The following is a 16,655-nucleotide window of genomic DNA, read 5'->3' as shown; positions in this document are numbered from 1 at the left end:
CAAAGAAGATCGCAAAGTCTTCGGCAGAGAAAGATGAGGGAGGGGGGGGTGGGGGGGGAGTAAGGAGGGAGGACATGGTAGCATGCAGTTTGCGAAGATTCTTGGCAGAGGCCTCGATCCTATGGTGGAAGAAAGAAGCTTTGGCATTAGTGATGGTTTTGGAGAATGTTAACAAGAGGTTGTGATATGTGTCGATGTCAGCAGTGAGGCGTGACTTTCTATACTTCCTTTCAGCTGCTCTCAGGACCTGTCTTTGTTCTCTCACTGGATCTGTCAGCCATGGACTGGGTGGGGAGCGGCGGGCAGGTTTCTCAACGAGGGGACAGAGCTTGTCGAAGGAGGTTGCAAGGGCTGAAAGGAGGGTGGAGGTTGCCATCTCTGTGGAGAGAGCAGAGAAGGTGTCACTCAAAGGTAGAGCGGATAGTATGTCAGAGGAGAGGGTGGAGGGGGATAGGGAGGGCAGGTTGCGTCTGAGTGAGACTGTTTGAGTTGGGGTGAAGACCTTTCGGTTAAGCATGAGAGTTAGTGAGAAGGATATGAAGGAATGGTCAGATACATGTAGGGGAGTTACCGTGGTGTTAATGATGCTGGAGTTACGGGAAAATATGAGATCCAAGGAGTTGCCTGCTTTGTGGGTGGGAGGCATGGCAGTGGGAGTCAGGTCAAACGATTGTAGGAGGGAGACTACTATGACTGACTGAGATGAGTCAGGCAGGTTGAAGTCGCCCAGTAGAAGGAGAGGGGTACCATCTTCCGGTAAGGAGCTAAGAAGCATGTCCAGCTCATCTGTGAAGTGATCGAGTGTACCTGGAGGGCGGTAGAGTGTAACAATGGTGAGATTGAAAGGATTAGAGACAGATACTGCATGATATTCGAGAGAGGAGAGTGACAGTTCTGGGAGTGGTGTTACGTTTGTAGCCCAGGAAGGAGATGTCATGAGGGCAGTGCCTCCACCCCGTCTGGAAGGTCGAGGTGTGTGAGTGAAGTTATAGTTTGTAGATAATGCTGCAGGTGTTGATGAGTTATTGGGAGTTATCCAGGTCTCAGTTAGAGCCAGGAGCTGCAGATTTAGACTATGGGCGTAGGCAGTAATGAAGTCAGCTTTCTTGACTGCTGATTGACAATTCCATAAGCCTCCCCGTACTGTGACAGGTGTATTAGTGGCTGTAGGAGGGTAGGAGAGATTAGCCGGGTTGCTAGCAAACTGGCGTGGATGGGTAGAGTCAGTTCTGGAGGAGCAGATTGTGGATATAGGTATGAGACACATTGTATTGTCGAGAGTGGCAGGGAGGAAGTAGAGAAGTAGCAGTGTGGGAGGGAAATATAGGATTATGGTGTACTTAGCACTGGGTGGATCGGTGGATCCCTCGGCGGTGAACTCCAGGATAACTCCTCCTCTTTGTCCCTCTTCGTTTCTCGACGCTTCGCTGACGCTACACCAGCAAGCCTTTAAATCACTATCACTAATTAGTGCTGTCTTAACACCTGGCCCTTAATGGGGGCACTTAACTAAACAAAATGGCCGTTTTAAACACGCCCCTTTAATCAAGTCAGCTGGTTCCTCACTTTTAAGATTCACTAATAAACTTAAAATGGCTTACCCTAGTTTTCAGTATAAAGCAATGTTTCTCAGTGAGAGTGTCCTGTCCTTCCTTAACAGAGCCCAGTACATAGTGACTTCAACACAGTGTGGACCTCTGCTTTTAAACAGGGCAGGTAGGAGTATCGCTGTTAGAGGCCGGATCACCTGTAATTCTGATTTTGTGGTTTAGTTGCTTAAATGTCCTTGCAACCTTTACTATGTTGGAAAAACAAGAAGACGTAAAAATCGAATTTCTGAGCACAAATGTTCTATAAGAAGAAATGACGAGAAGTCTTCAGTTGCAAGGCACTTTAATAAGTTAGGACATGATATTTCTGGCTTAAAATACATGGGTTTAGATTTAGAACAAGTCTTGAGACCACCAAGAGGCGGTGACAGAGACACGCTCTTGCTACAAAGGGAAAGCTTTTATATTCATTTTCTGGATTGTTTAGAGCCTAGAGGCCTCAATGAGGAAAATGTTTTGACCCGTTTCATTTGATTATTTCATTTCATTAGATTGTTTATTAATTATTTTTATTTTATTTTTATTTATCATTCTTTATATTTATAATTGAAAGACGGCTACTATGAGTCATGAGTGTTTATATTTCAGTAGTTTAAGATGTAGGCCTACTCTGTATATATATAGATATATCTTTTTGATTTACATGCTTCTTTTTTATTTACATACTTCTGAAAAGGTTGTGCTTGTAAGTGGTATTTTGTATTCTTGTGCTTGTAATTCTTTTCCGTAGCCGCATTTTGCGGAGACGCTCTCTGATTGGCCACTGACTGACGCTCTCTGATTGGCCACTGACATGTGCGCCCAATCGCGTGTCTTTGCCCATTTCTGTGTCTAACAGCCTGCAAACTACCTAACGCCTAGTTTATCACTGGTTAAGCTTAGGCGACTCTTTCGAAGTTGGTTAAGGTTAGAGTTTGGAATCAGGGCTGGTGTTCTATCGCCCTGCTCTAAGACAAACTCTAACCTTAACCAACTTCGAAAGAGTGCCTAAGCTTAACCGGTGTAGAAACAGGCGTCACACGATTGGGCGCACATGTCACATGAAGTGGCCAATCAGAGAGCGTCTCCGCAAAATGCGGCTATGTAAAAAAATAACGCTTCTTGTGCAGATCTCTTGTTGGAATGTGCTGTCACTTCCTATGTTGTCACTTCCTGTTTGACTTGTATAAACTTGGTCACTTACCCTTCATGCTTCATGCAAGCCATTCTGAAGAAGGTGTGTACACACCGAAACGTCATGATTTCAGGCTGCCAATACATTTGAAAAACCTGGAGTGTGTGCCTGGACTTGTTTCCCTATTTTTTATGTATGGTATCAGAGGTTATATGCCGTATTTTCTATCGCGTTCCGCTCTGAGCCCTATGAGATATTCTATATTCTATGATACCTATTGTATCCCCTTACGAACAAAAATTACATGCACCACACCTGTATGGGGCTCCGCCCCCATGGCGGCACCGCCCATATAGCAGTGACGATAGTCACCACACACCCTTCCTCTATTTTCGTCCCAGCGTACTCGGATGCGTGCACCGTACGATAAACTAGTAGGATGAAAAGATTAGATTCATAATGTTGGAAACTTACCGGAGGTTGCTGGCCCCTGGCATCTTCGACGCATGTTTTCGGCGACACGACGGGCCTGTGTTGATGTTCCTCGTTTGATGACAGCACATCGAGGTTCAGCTGTACAAGGCTGGCTGTCGGGCCAGCTTGTACTCAGGTAGGCCCTGTGTCTTCAGGCATGGGTATTAGTGTTAGTAATGCTGGTTTGTTTTGTTAACACAACCATGTTGTGTGTTGGCGCCGGGGGCAGGATGGTTTGGTGAACGTTCTCTGCAGGGAACGGTTTCCAAGCTGTCTTGGGCGTGCTGCTAAAACATCTAAAGCTATGCTACATGCTATTGCTACTGCCGCATGCTATTACTACTGCTAATTGCTATGCTGTTTTAATGTCTCCGCCGTGAGATGTTGTCACTCTCCCTCCTCTTGCCCGGTTCATCAATGAAGGTCAGTCGGTAGCTGTTGTGGGGTTTTTTGAGTTCTATTTACCTTTTTCGGGTAAATGGGTTGACAACGGGGTAGGTCGTGGCTAGGTTCCTAGCCAGGTATTTTACCTTGTGTTCCGGCGGGGTTTGTTGAACGGTGTTCCCATCTGGGTTGGCGTCGGGTAGTGGGGCTATGGGTCCGGCCGACATGGTAAACATGTTGCGTGTCTGTGCACAGGCAATTGTTGTCTTGGGTCCCACATTGCCTGGCGTTAGGCTGCAGTAGTATAAGGGCAGGGCCGCCTGGGAGAAATGTGAGGCCCTGTGCGTTTTTAGACGCGAGGCCCCCCACCTCCTGGGGCGGCCCTGTGTATCGGAAGCCCCCCGTATCAGACCGGCCCTTTCTGTCGGGGTTCCCCCTTGGGTGCGATTGCCTCGTGGGTGGTGTCAGGGTCAGGTGTTCCGACACGGAATGCGCTCCTCGCACGGTTCCAGGGTTGTCTACGCACAGCGGGGGGACCGGGCCAACTATCTACAGTTCCTGGCGGACCTGCGCCACGTGACGGCGGGTGCGTTGGGAGTGTCGTCACATGTGACTACGGCAGTACCATATGTCGAGGTAGATGGAGAGAACGGTGAGGCGGGGACTTGTGTTTACACAACCCCACCCGTTTTCAGGTTTGGTACAGACCCTGTTGTCGGGGTCTCCAGCAGGGACAGCTCTGGTCAACGAGATCCAATCTCTGTGGACGAAGCAAGCCATCGTCGTGGCGTTCTCCTCCCGGTGTTCTCAGCCCAAGAAGTCGGGAGGGAGGGGGGTGAGACCCAGGCTGGACCTGTCCCATGGGAAGGTTCAGCATTTTTTGGATCGTCTCCTACCTGTTGAACACTGTCAGGTGGGGGTCTGGTTCTCCTCCATAGACCTGTAGGATGCGTATGCGCATCCCCGATCTTCCATCCTAGGGCTTACCTACGCTTCCTTTGCAGGGTTAGCGTATGAGTACCAGAGGCTGCCGTTCGGTTTTCTCTGGCTCCCCGCATCTTCACCAAGTGCGTGGAGGCCGCACTGGGGCCTCTGCGTCGTCCGGGGTTACGGAGTGTTCTGCCCTGATGACGTTCTGGTCCTTCGCGGTCAAGGTGGATCGTCAGGTCTCGTACCAGGCAGGTCTCTACCAGCCTGGGGTTGCTGTAGACTGGATGTAGAGTATTCCTCTTCCCAGTCAACGGTTGGAGGGCTATGGGCATCCATCTCAGAGCGTGTTGTCAACACGCTCGGGAGGTTCCGTCCTAGGACGGTTACGGCGCTGTCTCACGTTGCGTTTTCACCGACGCCTCCCTCGCTGGTGATGCGTCGGGCCAACGCAGTAGGGGTCTGCGCTACGTTCAGTGTGTTGGTGTTGAAAGCGGTCCTTCTGGTCCACAAATGGTGTTGATCAGGACGGACGATACGACGTCAGTGTCGTGTATCGACAGACAGGGAGGAGTACGCTCCCCCTGTCTGCACCAGGCGGCGGGCGGCTGGCTATGGGCGTCCTCCATTTGCGCGGCCTGAGGGCTCCCCACATCCCCGGCAGGGAGAATGTGGGTGCAGGTGTACTGTCGCGGGGCGGCCCTCATCCTGACCGGTGAGGATTGCGTCTGGACATGGCCAGGCAGGTCTGGGACCGATGCCGTGCCGCCAGGGATTCTTCCCCATACATCTGTTAGGTCAGTTGTTGGGACGGGTACGTTGAGGGGCGCAGGTTCTTGATCCTGATGGTGTTACCATCTGGAATGCGCATGCTCCCTCCACTGTCGCGCTTACGCGGGCAGATGACGTATGTTCCAAGTGTGGTGTAAGGGGGGGGGGCGGGACTCAGTCTCCTGCCCCCTGGATGCTGTCCTTAGTTACCTCCAGTCTCTCCTTGATAGGCTGTCAGCTTCGACGGTGAGGGTATATGCAGCAGCTATATCCTCCTATCATGAGGGGTTTGAGGGGATGTCTTGTTCAGCCACCCTCTTGTGAAGCGTTTCCTGCTTGGCGCTCCGCTTACGCGGGCAGATGACGTATGTTCCAAGTGTGGTGTAAGGCGGGGGGCCGGGACTCAGTCTCCTGCCCCCTGGATGCTGTCCTTAGTTACCTCCAGTCTCTCCTTGATAGACTGTCGGCTTCGACGGTGAGGGTATATGCAGCAGCTATATCCTCCTATCATGAGGGGTTTGAGGGGATGTCTTGTTCAGCCACCCTCTTGTGAAGCGTTTCCTGCTTGGCGCTCAACGCGTTAAGCCGGTGCAACGCTCCTTGGCTCCGACTTGGGATCTTCAATTGGTCCTCGGTCGGTTGTCCTTGGCCCCGTTTGAGCCGCTCGAGCAGGCGCCGTTGGGACAGCTGTCCTTCAAGACCGCGTTCCTTCTGGCTGTCACTTCCGCTAAACGCGTAGGTGAGCTCTGTGCTCTCTCGGTACGTCCAGAGTGCCTGTCTTTTCGGACCGATTGCGGTGTCACTCTGCGACCTAATCCTGCTTTCGTGCCTGAGAATATCCGGAGTTCCTTCCGCTCCCGGGATATTGTGGTTCAGGCGTTTCGTCCTCCTCCTCACACTAGTGAGTTAGATGCGGGCCTTCACCTGTCATGTCCAGTCCGTGCTTGGGGATTTACCTCAGCCGTACTCAGGATTTCAGGGTTACCGACCAGCTTTTTGTCTGTTACGGTGGGGCTCGTGCTGGTAAGGCACTGTCGGAGCAGCGCCTGTCCCATTGGTTGTGCGAGGGTGTTACCCTCTGCTACACGTTGGCTGGGCAGGATCCCCCTGGGGGCGTCAGGGCGCACTCCACTCGTGGGGTGGCTGCCTCTGCCGCTCTCCTGGGTGGGGCCTCGGTGGAGGCCATCTGTGCTGCAGCTTCATGGTCCTCCCCGGGCTCCTTTGTAAGGTTTCCTCATGGACATGACCGGGGGTTCTGTCTCCCAGGCGGTTCTGGGGTCTGTGGCCTTTCCTGCTTCCCGTCCTTTGGTCGGGTAGCAGGAGTGTATGGGTATGGGCCACAGTGTGTTGAGTCACACGTGGTTCCGCCTGTACGGTGTGTTCAAGGGGTTCTAGTTTCCCTCTTGTTCGCATTCAGGTGGAGTTGACTGCGCCCCCCCTTCATTAGGGAGGATGGGGTGACAGGGCTCCCCGCACCCCTTGATGTGGGCTTACGGGTCCTCAGGGGTACATTTGTCGGGCTTCGCGTCCGCTCTTCCCCATATCTCATAGGGCTCAGAGCGGAACGCGATAGCAAATACGGCATATAACGGTAGGTTATGTAGATAACCTAGTTATATTAGTATTGGCTGAGCGTTCCGCTCTGCGCGGCCCTGAGTTCCCTCTTGAGGAATCTTTTTCCTGGGACGGGTTATTGGCGAGGAAGGGTGTGTGGTGACTATCGTCACTGCTATATGGGCGGTGCCGCCATGGGGGCGGAGCCCCATACAGGTGTGGTGCATGTAATTTTTGTTCGTAAGGGGATACAATAGGTATCATAGAATATAGAATATCTCATAGGGCTCAGAGCGGAACGCTCAGCCAATACTAATATAACTAGGTTATCTACATAACCTACCGTTACAGCACCCAGTGTCAAGTCTAGTGAGGTGAGCGAGTTCTACTACTTTTTTCACTTGAAATAGTTCATACAATCTAAATGTAACTAAGACGTACCTTTTGCTAAATTATCGTTTTTCTAACCTCAGCCTTTAGACCAATGTTGTTTCAACGTCGTTTAAACGCATTAGTGAGCTAAGATGACGACTTCAGATGCTAAGAATACAACTGCTTCTAGAAATGAAAGGCTAAGTCATGTCAGGTTGTGACGCAATAACGTCAGTTACTGCCCTGGACTCAGGATGCATGCTGGGTAGGTCGCACGCCAGCACATGTTGTTATTATGATGACACAACTCTCTGAGTCAGCAGATAATTCATCATTATGTGTTTATAAATAACACTGTATTCATCCGAGAGCGGGACCTTTGTGACCAAAGCATGTGTGTGTGAGAGAGAGAGAGAGAGAGAGAGAGAGAGAGAGAGAGAGAGAGAGAGAGAGAGAGAGAGAGAGAGAGAGAGAGAGAGAGAGGGAGAGGGAGAGGGAGAGAGAGAGAGAGAGAGAGAGAGATATCAATGCTTCATCCTGGCATTTTACTGAAGACTTCCTGGAAATCAAAAGAAAAATCCTGCTTGTTCTGTCCTTGATATGGTGAGTCCAATCTGTTTTAATGTACGTCATACTGGTTCTGATAGTATTCATGTTAACAATAAGTCTATAAACCATTACTATTATTACGTTACCATTGACTGAAGGAGTGCTCGTTGTCTTGTCAATGTAACATAATGAGGAGACGGTAGCCAAAGTAACCAACAAAAGATATTTAATTTATATTTACCATGGTTTGTAAAAAAGAGTAACATAAAATAATGATAAACAAAACATAGAACTGTACAAACAGGATCAGCATCTCACACAGGGGAGAACAGAACAGTTATACACAAGGGGATGACAAGACACACCTGGGTTGATTGCAAATGGATACACCTGGGAGGGAAGGACTACAAGACCAGGACGTGTCTATGCCAAATACAACGCCGTTCGGTTTCCGGGCTCCTCTGATTGGCCACTAAGCCCACGTGACCGCGCGCTAGCACGCCCCCCTTATCGCCCACTGCCGCGCTGTGAAGCGGAAGGGCTCTGTGCGCCGCTGACTCGGTCCAGCTCCAGCAGCAGCGGCCGTCTTCTTCCGAGGCGGCTCGTTCTTATTAATCCCCCATTGTTCAGGTCGACATGGTCGCACAAACACCCGTTGGAGGAGTAGTGGGGGAGAAGAAGAGGAATATTTTTAAATAGCAAGAATTATCGACTGGCAACTCTGTGCTCGTCAGACATGTTAATGTCATGTATGTTGTGTATGTCATAAATGTCGATATGAATTGAAAATGGGGGACCCTGATGTAAACAAGACAAACGTCTTTCTCTGGTCTGCATCCCCTTAACAATTGTGTGTATTGCGCCATACTGTATTGTACCCATTCTGCAATCTGTTAAATAAAGTTTTCATTCATTCATTCATTTATTTCTCCCCCACTACTTCTCCAACGGGTGTTTGTGCGACCATGTCGACCTGAACAATGGGGGATTAATAAGAACGAGCCGCCTCGGAGAGAAGACGGCCGCTGCTGCTGGAGCTGGACCGAGTCAGCGGCGCACGGAGCCGGGGAGAAACCACCGCCTCGCGTCGCCCCGCTGGCTCTTCCGCTTCACAGCGCGGCAGTGGGCGATAAGGGGGGCGTGCTAGCGCGCGGTCACGTGGGCTTAGTGGCCAATTAGAGGAACCCGGAAACCGAACGGCGTTGTATTTGGCATAGACGCGACCAGGACAGGGAACTACAACTAGACATAACACATCACACACTGGGAACACCTGATCAGGGTACAAACACACCCCACACGTAACACTATACACCCAACTAATGTAGTAACGGTTCAGCCTGAAACTACAAACTTGAATTTGAATTTGATAGCACATTCAACCTTTATTTAACTGAGGGTTCCCTCATATACTGTACAGTGACATGGAGTTCACAATTCAAATAGAAAGGATAACACAAAGATAAAACCAAGTAAACAGCATGATAAAAAGAAGATACAATTTGATAAAAAAAACAAGTGATCACAGCACGATAAAAACAAGACAAAATAAGATAAAAACAAGTAATCACAGCATGATAAAAACAAGATAAAATAAGATAAAAACAAGTAAACACAGCATGATAAAAACAGATAGAATCTGATAAAAACAAGTGATAACAGCACAATAGAAAAACAGATCAAATCTGATAAAAAACAAGTAATCACAGCACAATAGAAAACAGATCAAATCTGATAAAAACAAGTAATCACAGCACAATAAAAAAAACTGATCAAATCTGATAAAAACAAGTGATCACAGCACAATAGAAAAACAGATACAATCTGATAAAAATAAGTAATCAAGATTGTCAATATGATACCTAAATGTAAATGTCTCATCAAGACAGATGGCAAGATATTTATACTCCATAACTCTCTCAATAATAAATCAATAATAACGAGTATTAATGTCTCTCGTTTTAGAGAACAAGAATTTCCTTGTATTCTCTAAAGTACTAACGTAAATTAGTAAGTCAATTTGTTCTGTTACAGTAAATCTCCTGCAACCTGCTCCCTCTGTTAATGTTCATTTCCCAAACTCTCCACTCACCCATCTGCATCCAAAAAGAGAAACCGTTTGATGATAATTGATTGGAATGTTATGAATCTAATGCAGAAATTACATAATTTAAATGTCTTCGTTTTGCAGGCTGCTCCCTAATGTCTTAAGTGAATCATGGTTAAGGAGACACAGATTCCGATGTGGCTCTGGGGAGAGAGGGCCTATTTATGTGAAAACGGGTTTATCTGTGTCAGTTTTGGATTCGGTCATCAGGCCATGATGCTTTGAATTTATTGCCCTGAGGATCCAGCTGAGGCCTTCCTCACTGGTTCTGATTGGGATTCATAGATACTGTATAATCATATCAGCTGACTTAGAATCTATAGACACATTAGTGAATCAAATTTCTTGTTATTCTGATTCTGAAATGTTGGTTGTTGGTGATTTTAATTGAATTGGCTATATAACACTTGTTGTGATCATCTTAAGGAAGTTAGTAGTAGCCTACATTTAACCCAGATAATAACTAAATCCTTTATACCTAATCTTAAAGACCGCTCAAAATCCTTCTTAATTGATCTTTATCAAATAGAGTTGATGATACTGTTGCCACTGGAGTGTTGGACCTAATCAGCATCACTGCCTCATTGCTTGTGTGAGATGTGTGAAACTGACAACATCAAAGTCACACACTGTTATGAAGAGAAACTTTAAGAATTTGAATGAGCATTGGCGGCTGGGTGGCGCAGTGGTCTAAGCGCTCGTCACCAACGCGAGAGACACCGGTATCGAATCCGGCTGTCAGCGTTGCCTCCGGCTTGGGCCGGCCGTCATACTGACTCAATTGGCAGAGTCAGCGGGAGGGGAGTCGATGGGTGGTAATCTGGTTGTTGTAAACAGCGACTCCTACAGGTCGGTCAGGGCGCCTGCACAGCAAGGACAGGAGATGGCGAGGGTAGTGTGAGCCTCCCACACGTTACACCTCACCAATGAGAGTCCGTGCTGGCAGGTGAAAAGATGTGGCTGGCTGACTCTGCATGTATCGGAGGGGACATGCGATAGTATCTATCAACCCTCCCTACGACCGACCAGTGGGGGGCACATGCGAGCAACGATCAAGACAGGGGAGGGGGGAATTGGCACGACTAAATTGGGATGGGAGAAAAACACAGAAAAAAGGAGGAGAAAAAGTGGATAAAAAAAAGAATTTGAATGAGCAACTTCAAAGATAAAGCATATATCGACTTCACGGCGAAGCCTCTGATGCTCCAATGGCCCTGGACGTCTTTATGGATACTTAAATTTCTCTCATTGATAAACATGCTCCTTTTAGGACGCTTAGAATACAACATTTAATTGCACCTTGGTTCTCACATGAGCTATCAACATTAATCGATGACAGGCATAAGGTCTAAGCGATCTGGGAACTCCCAACTGTGGCGTTACTTCAAACAGCTTATAAATAAATTTGCAAGGCACTTCGCAGATACTGGGCACTTATGTGATGGTTTGAATATTCTTATCCCAGTTGATAATGAGAAAACAATCTTTGTTATAACGAGATAATGAAATAAATGAATCCGTTATCACATGAAAACAGACTTTGTTACATCGAGATAACAAAATAATAAGTTGTTATCATGAGAAAACGGCAATCAAATTATAAATAAAGTCGTTATCACGTGGCCGTTCTCAGCTTCCGTAGATGTTTATGCAATCTCTGGTGAACAAAATGGATGAACTGCGGCTGAGGACTATCAATCATAAGGAGGATTAAGGATTGCAATGTCATGATTTTCACAGAATACTGGCTTGATAGTGGAGTTCCTGACAGTGCTGTTTAGTAACCGGGACGCACTCTTCACAGTGCGGACAGATCAGCTGATGGCTCTGGTCAGACCGAGGTTGGAGGTTTGTGCATTTACTGTATATAAACAAAGCTTGATGCACAGACAATACCATCAGAGTTACTGCTGTGGGGGAATAACAGTAGGGGAGAACGGGGGACGTTGTCACACGGGTAGGTTGTCACATTCATTATATTTCACCATCAGAGGGTCTTGTCTCCCATACTTTGGTATTTAAATGTCCATAATTGGGGTCAGAGTTCACCTACATTTTCATCTTTGGAGTGAAACAGCTGAATTTGAGGTGAGAGGGCTTTTTGTGTTTGTCATGTCCATTTGTAAATATTCCGCTCCTCAGTATTTTTCTTCTAGGCTTTTACACAATTGGTTTATAATGAAACAATTATTAACCTTAAGAAGTGTGAAGGGATAGCTATAGTTTAGATTGTTGTTAGCTAGCTAACTAGTTGTTAGATTCCTGTTAGCCTTGATGCTATCAAGACATTCCAGTTGGGGTTGGTCGTCACATTTTCTTTGGGGTTGGTTGTCACATGGAGTGCCCAGACCCTACATTTGCCATCACTGTAACAAGTGAATGAGTGTTCTTATTTTTTTTATATAGGATGGCCTAAAGATGTGTTCCTGTTTATGTGCATGTTAAGATGCATTAAATTATGTATTTGTCGACTTGTCAATGCAATTAAACTTTCAAATTTAGTTCTGCCTTCTTGTCTTCTTTTTAAGATTTGTTCCCATTAAAACACATGGTGACAACCAACCCCATAGTGTGTGACAACCATCCCCATGATGGGGTTGGTTGTCACAATGTGTCAGAGTGTGATAGGTGATTAACTCTTTGTTACAATAAGTTGGAAAATGAGAGGGATACACATTTCAAGCCAACAGCTTAAGCTTCAATTTAATGTATGAATGACTATTGAAAGATGTTTTGATAATGAGCAATTCACACTAGAGTAAAAAGTGTGACAACGTCCCCCGTTCTCCCCTACTTGTCTCCTCCTATGACTTGTATTGTCTCCTCCCTGTCCCCTCTACCCAGTTTTATGGTTCCCCCCTCCCCTCTCCTGTGTATAAATAAGCCCCCTTCCTGTGAATCGGTCTCTTCTCTCCTGGTGTCAAAGCTGGTCACTGGGGTGAGACTAGAGCCATCCAAGCCATTATTCTCTACCTTTGTATTTGATACTTCATTCTGAGTTAATACATTGTATTAACCGGATCTCCATTGACTGAGTAAGTTATTATATGTAATCCACACTCAGAGCCGTCTTGGAGAAATGCGAGGCCCTGTGCGAAATGTTTTAATTCATTAATTAATTAATGAATGAATACTTATTTTTGCCTTAAATTTCCTAAAAATATTAAATCAGGTTGTCGTCTCCAATCAGTAAGAAATTGTATATATATAAACACATTTTACACACAACACGTTTGATTATTATAATGAAGCCTTGACACGATATGAGTTTGTATAGTAATGCTTGTTTATTACAACATCACACAAAACTAAATCCCCATTTCACAACACATTCCCAAAACCCAAATATAGGCTAAATAATAACAGCCAGGGGGGGTTGATATGTGCCTCTGGGCGGGGAACACACTGGGAAACCCCAGTGATATACGTAGCATAATAGGCCTACTTGCATTTCAAATAATTGACAACAATAAGCACTCAGACATAGGCGCCGATTTATGTTTCTGCCAGTGGGTGCTCAAAACAGTTGAATGCCCTACTCCCATGCCCAAGATAAACTTTCTGCAATAACCATAGCCTACATGATTTGTTGCTATACGGATTTGGAAAAAGTTGTCAAACGCACAAATTTTCGACACAAACACACACACACACGTCTTGAACAAACACCCATTACGAACGCAGCTCTGCCTGTCAGCTGGTAGCCCGAGGCTGGGCTTAACAACGTATTCTTAATAATAATAGCTCGAGGCGGTTAGGTGGCCGAGCGGAGATTGCGTTCGTCACCAGCCCCGGAGCTGTGAGCTGGATTCGCCTGTTCGAATCCAGCTCACAGCTCCGGGGTTGTCACCAGCTTGGCTGGCCGTCTGCACTAATACAATTGGCTGTATTAGAGGGTGGGAGAAGCTGGCAGGGTGGGTCCGGGTCGTTGTAAACAGCGACTCCTACAGTTCGGTCGGGGCGCCTGCTAAGCGCGGATAGGACTCGAGGGGGATAGTGTGGTCCTCCCACACGCTACGCCCTCTCAATGAGAATCCGCGCTGCCAGGTGAAAAGAAGCGGTGATTGGCTGGACGTGTGTCGGAGGAAGCACGTGGTAGCCTCCACTCTCCCAGATGATCTGACTGTGGGGGGTAAGTGCGCAGCGACCAGGAAGGGACTGGGAATTGGCATACGACTAACATTGGGATGGGAGAAAATCGGAGGAAAATGGAGGGGGAAAAAGACCAATAAAAGAAATAATAATAATAATAGCTCGAGGCTGGGCATACAAGTCAACGTATTCTTAATAATAATAGCCCGAGGCTGGGCATACAAGTCAACATATTCTTAATAATAATAGCACGAGGCTGGGCATGCAAGTCAAACTATTCTTAACACAGCTACTAAATATAAAAAAATTGGATTTGTTTTTCACTCACCATTGAAGTTACTTCTTTACGAGGAAAGTGTTACTCCTTGCAGCCGTGCGCTTGATGAATTCATCTGCGATTACATCCATCTGGGCTAAGCCCCGGATCTCCTACAATCCTAAATCCGCCCCTGCTCACCACCCCAACTACAGCCTGTTCAAGCTGCTGCGGTCAGGCAAACGCCTGCTCAGCTTCTTCCCCCAGGCCATCAGAGTCTTGAACACTGAACTCTCCACACACAAGCACACATGAGCACACACACAACACACACACTGTGTATACGCTCACACACTAGCAGTCACTTTAGCATGAACACACACACACACATACTGCACACGCTCACACTCAACGGTCACTTTACACAATGAAAGGTCACTTAACACTTTGAGTGCCACTCACGAGATATCTCAGGTTTTTAATAGTGACGTTGAATGCCACTCACGAGATTTCTCGGATTTTTTTTTTTTTTTTTTTTTTTGATCTGAAAAATTATTGCATCACCCGAGCCTACCCGAGTATAGCCAAGCGGCGCCGGCGATCACTGTGGAAAAAAGCGCCCCCTGTCGTCTCCCAGATGACATAAGTGATTTTGGAATGGACTCAATGAAAATGAATGGGGGAAAAAATCCGGTACTCCACATTTTCCAGTTCACTGATCCAGCCGGGGTTACCACAGTTCATTCTGGAACCTCAGATCCCCGCTGATCATGGAGTTCTACAGTATCGCGTTGGATCCATACACGTATCGATTTTTTCGAATGGTGATCAGGAATTGGAATATACCAGTTGGATACCATCTGATGTCAGGTAAGGACTCTATGTTATCAGTGTTAGGATAATCAGAGTAAGTTTGATGAAGATATAGGCTGTTTTGTGAAATGTCTTCTTTCGGTTTCACTGTAAAAGTCCGAGAGGAAATCAACGAGGCCATTATCCGTGCACGGCCGTAATGTGCTTGCGTGCACGTATAATATTGATCATCTAGCGTTTATTTGAAAACGATTCATAAAAAGGCAGACGAATATCAACGTTGTGGAATATTCCACTAAAAGACGATTTTCATAGAAACGACACGATAAAAAAACAATCTGCCTTGACAGCACTGACTGGAAAATAGTCTTTGATAATGCGATGGGCAGATTAGACACATAGCCATAATTTAAAACATAGATTAGGCGATATTAACGTTAACATTGGCGCCGATGGTGGCATTCAGCCGGTAAAAAGGAAAACCAGGCGTGGCGCGAACGGGAGTGGTTCTTGTATAGTAAACAGATGGATAGCAAGCTAGCATAAGGACACATAGTATAACTGTAGATTGTATAGTATAGCATTGTATAGTAGTGTACATAAGAACCAGTGCCTCATCCGTAGCTAACAGTGTATTGCACTATCGCAGGACCTTAGCATGGCTTACCATGCTTTTTGTAAACTTTATGTACATATACCTGTTATGTCTTATTCTTATCACTTGTATTATTGCACAAATGTCTTATTCTCATCCTATTCTTATTATTGTATTATTGCACAATCGTTGCGGGCAAGACCCCCGCATTTCACTGTATGCTTGTATGCCGTGACAAATAAAACTCTTGACTTGACTTGACTTGACTTGACTTGCCACACACAGACACACCATCCACCTTACACCTGACCACCACCCCACGTGCCCAATGCGCTTGATAGATGACGCAGTCACGCTGTCGCTTAAAGTGAGGCAGTATGCATATTACTATTCTACAAACGTGTCTAATGTGAAATATATAAGCATGTAAGCAAAACTAGATTTTATGTCTGTGATGGAAAGTGATTGTTAACATTCTATTTATTTTTATTTTTATTTAAAAAAAATATATATAATTTTTAATTATTTTGCAAGGCCCTGTGCGATCGCACCTCTCACACGTGTGGCGGCTTTGTCCACACTGCTCTGCTAACCTTGAACACCTTATGGTTAAATGTCAAGCTTTCTATCAGCCCAGGGAACAGGGAATTTACCACTACTATTCTGTCTGCAGTATATACCCCACCGGATGCTAATTCTAAGCTAGCAATGAAGGAGCCGCATGCTAGTAAACAGCAGAACCCACACAGCCTTTATTATTGCAAGACTGTGCTCTCCGAATGTTACCAGCATGTAAATATTAGACCATGTTTACACCAACATAGCAGATACATACAAAACCGTTCCCTTCCCTTCCCCAACTGGGGTAAGCTCTCTCAAGTACATCCTGCTCATCAAACATGTGCAGTCCTCAGTTAGAACAGTTCAAATATGGCCTGAGGGGGCAGACTCTGAGCTGCAGCACTGGTTTCAACACAGACTGGAGCTCATTTGCCACCCAGTCCACCCTGGACTCTCCCACACTAACATCGATTCCT

This window comes from Notolepis coatsorum (genome assembly GCF_963971535.1).
Source record: "Notolepis coatsorum genome assembly, chromosome: 18".
In the NCBI taxonomy this organism is placed as follows: domain Eukaryota; kingdom Metazoa; phylum Chordata; class Actinopteri; order Aulopiformes; family Paralepididae; genus Notolepis; species Notolepis coatsorum.
Note: the sequence above shows the minus strand (reverse complement) of the source record.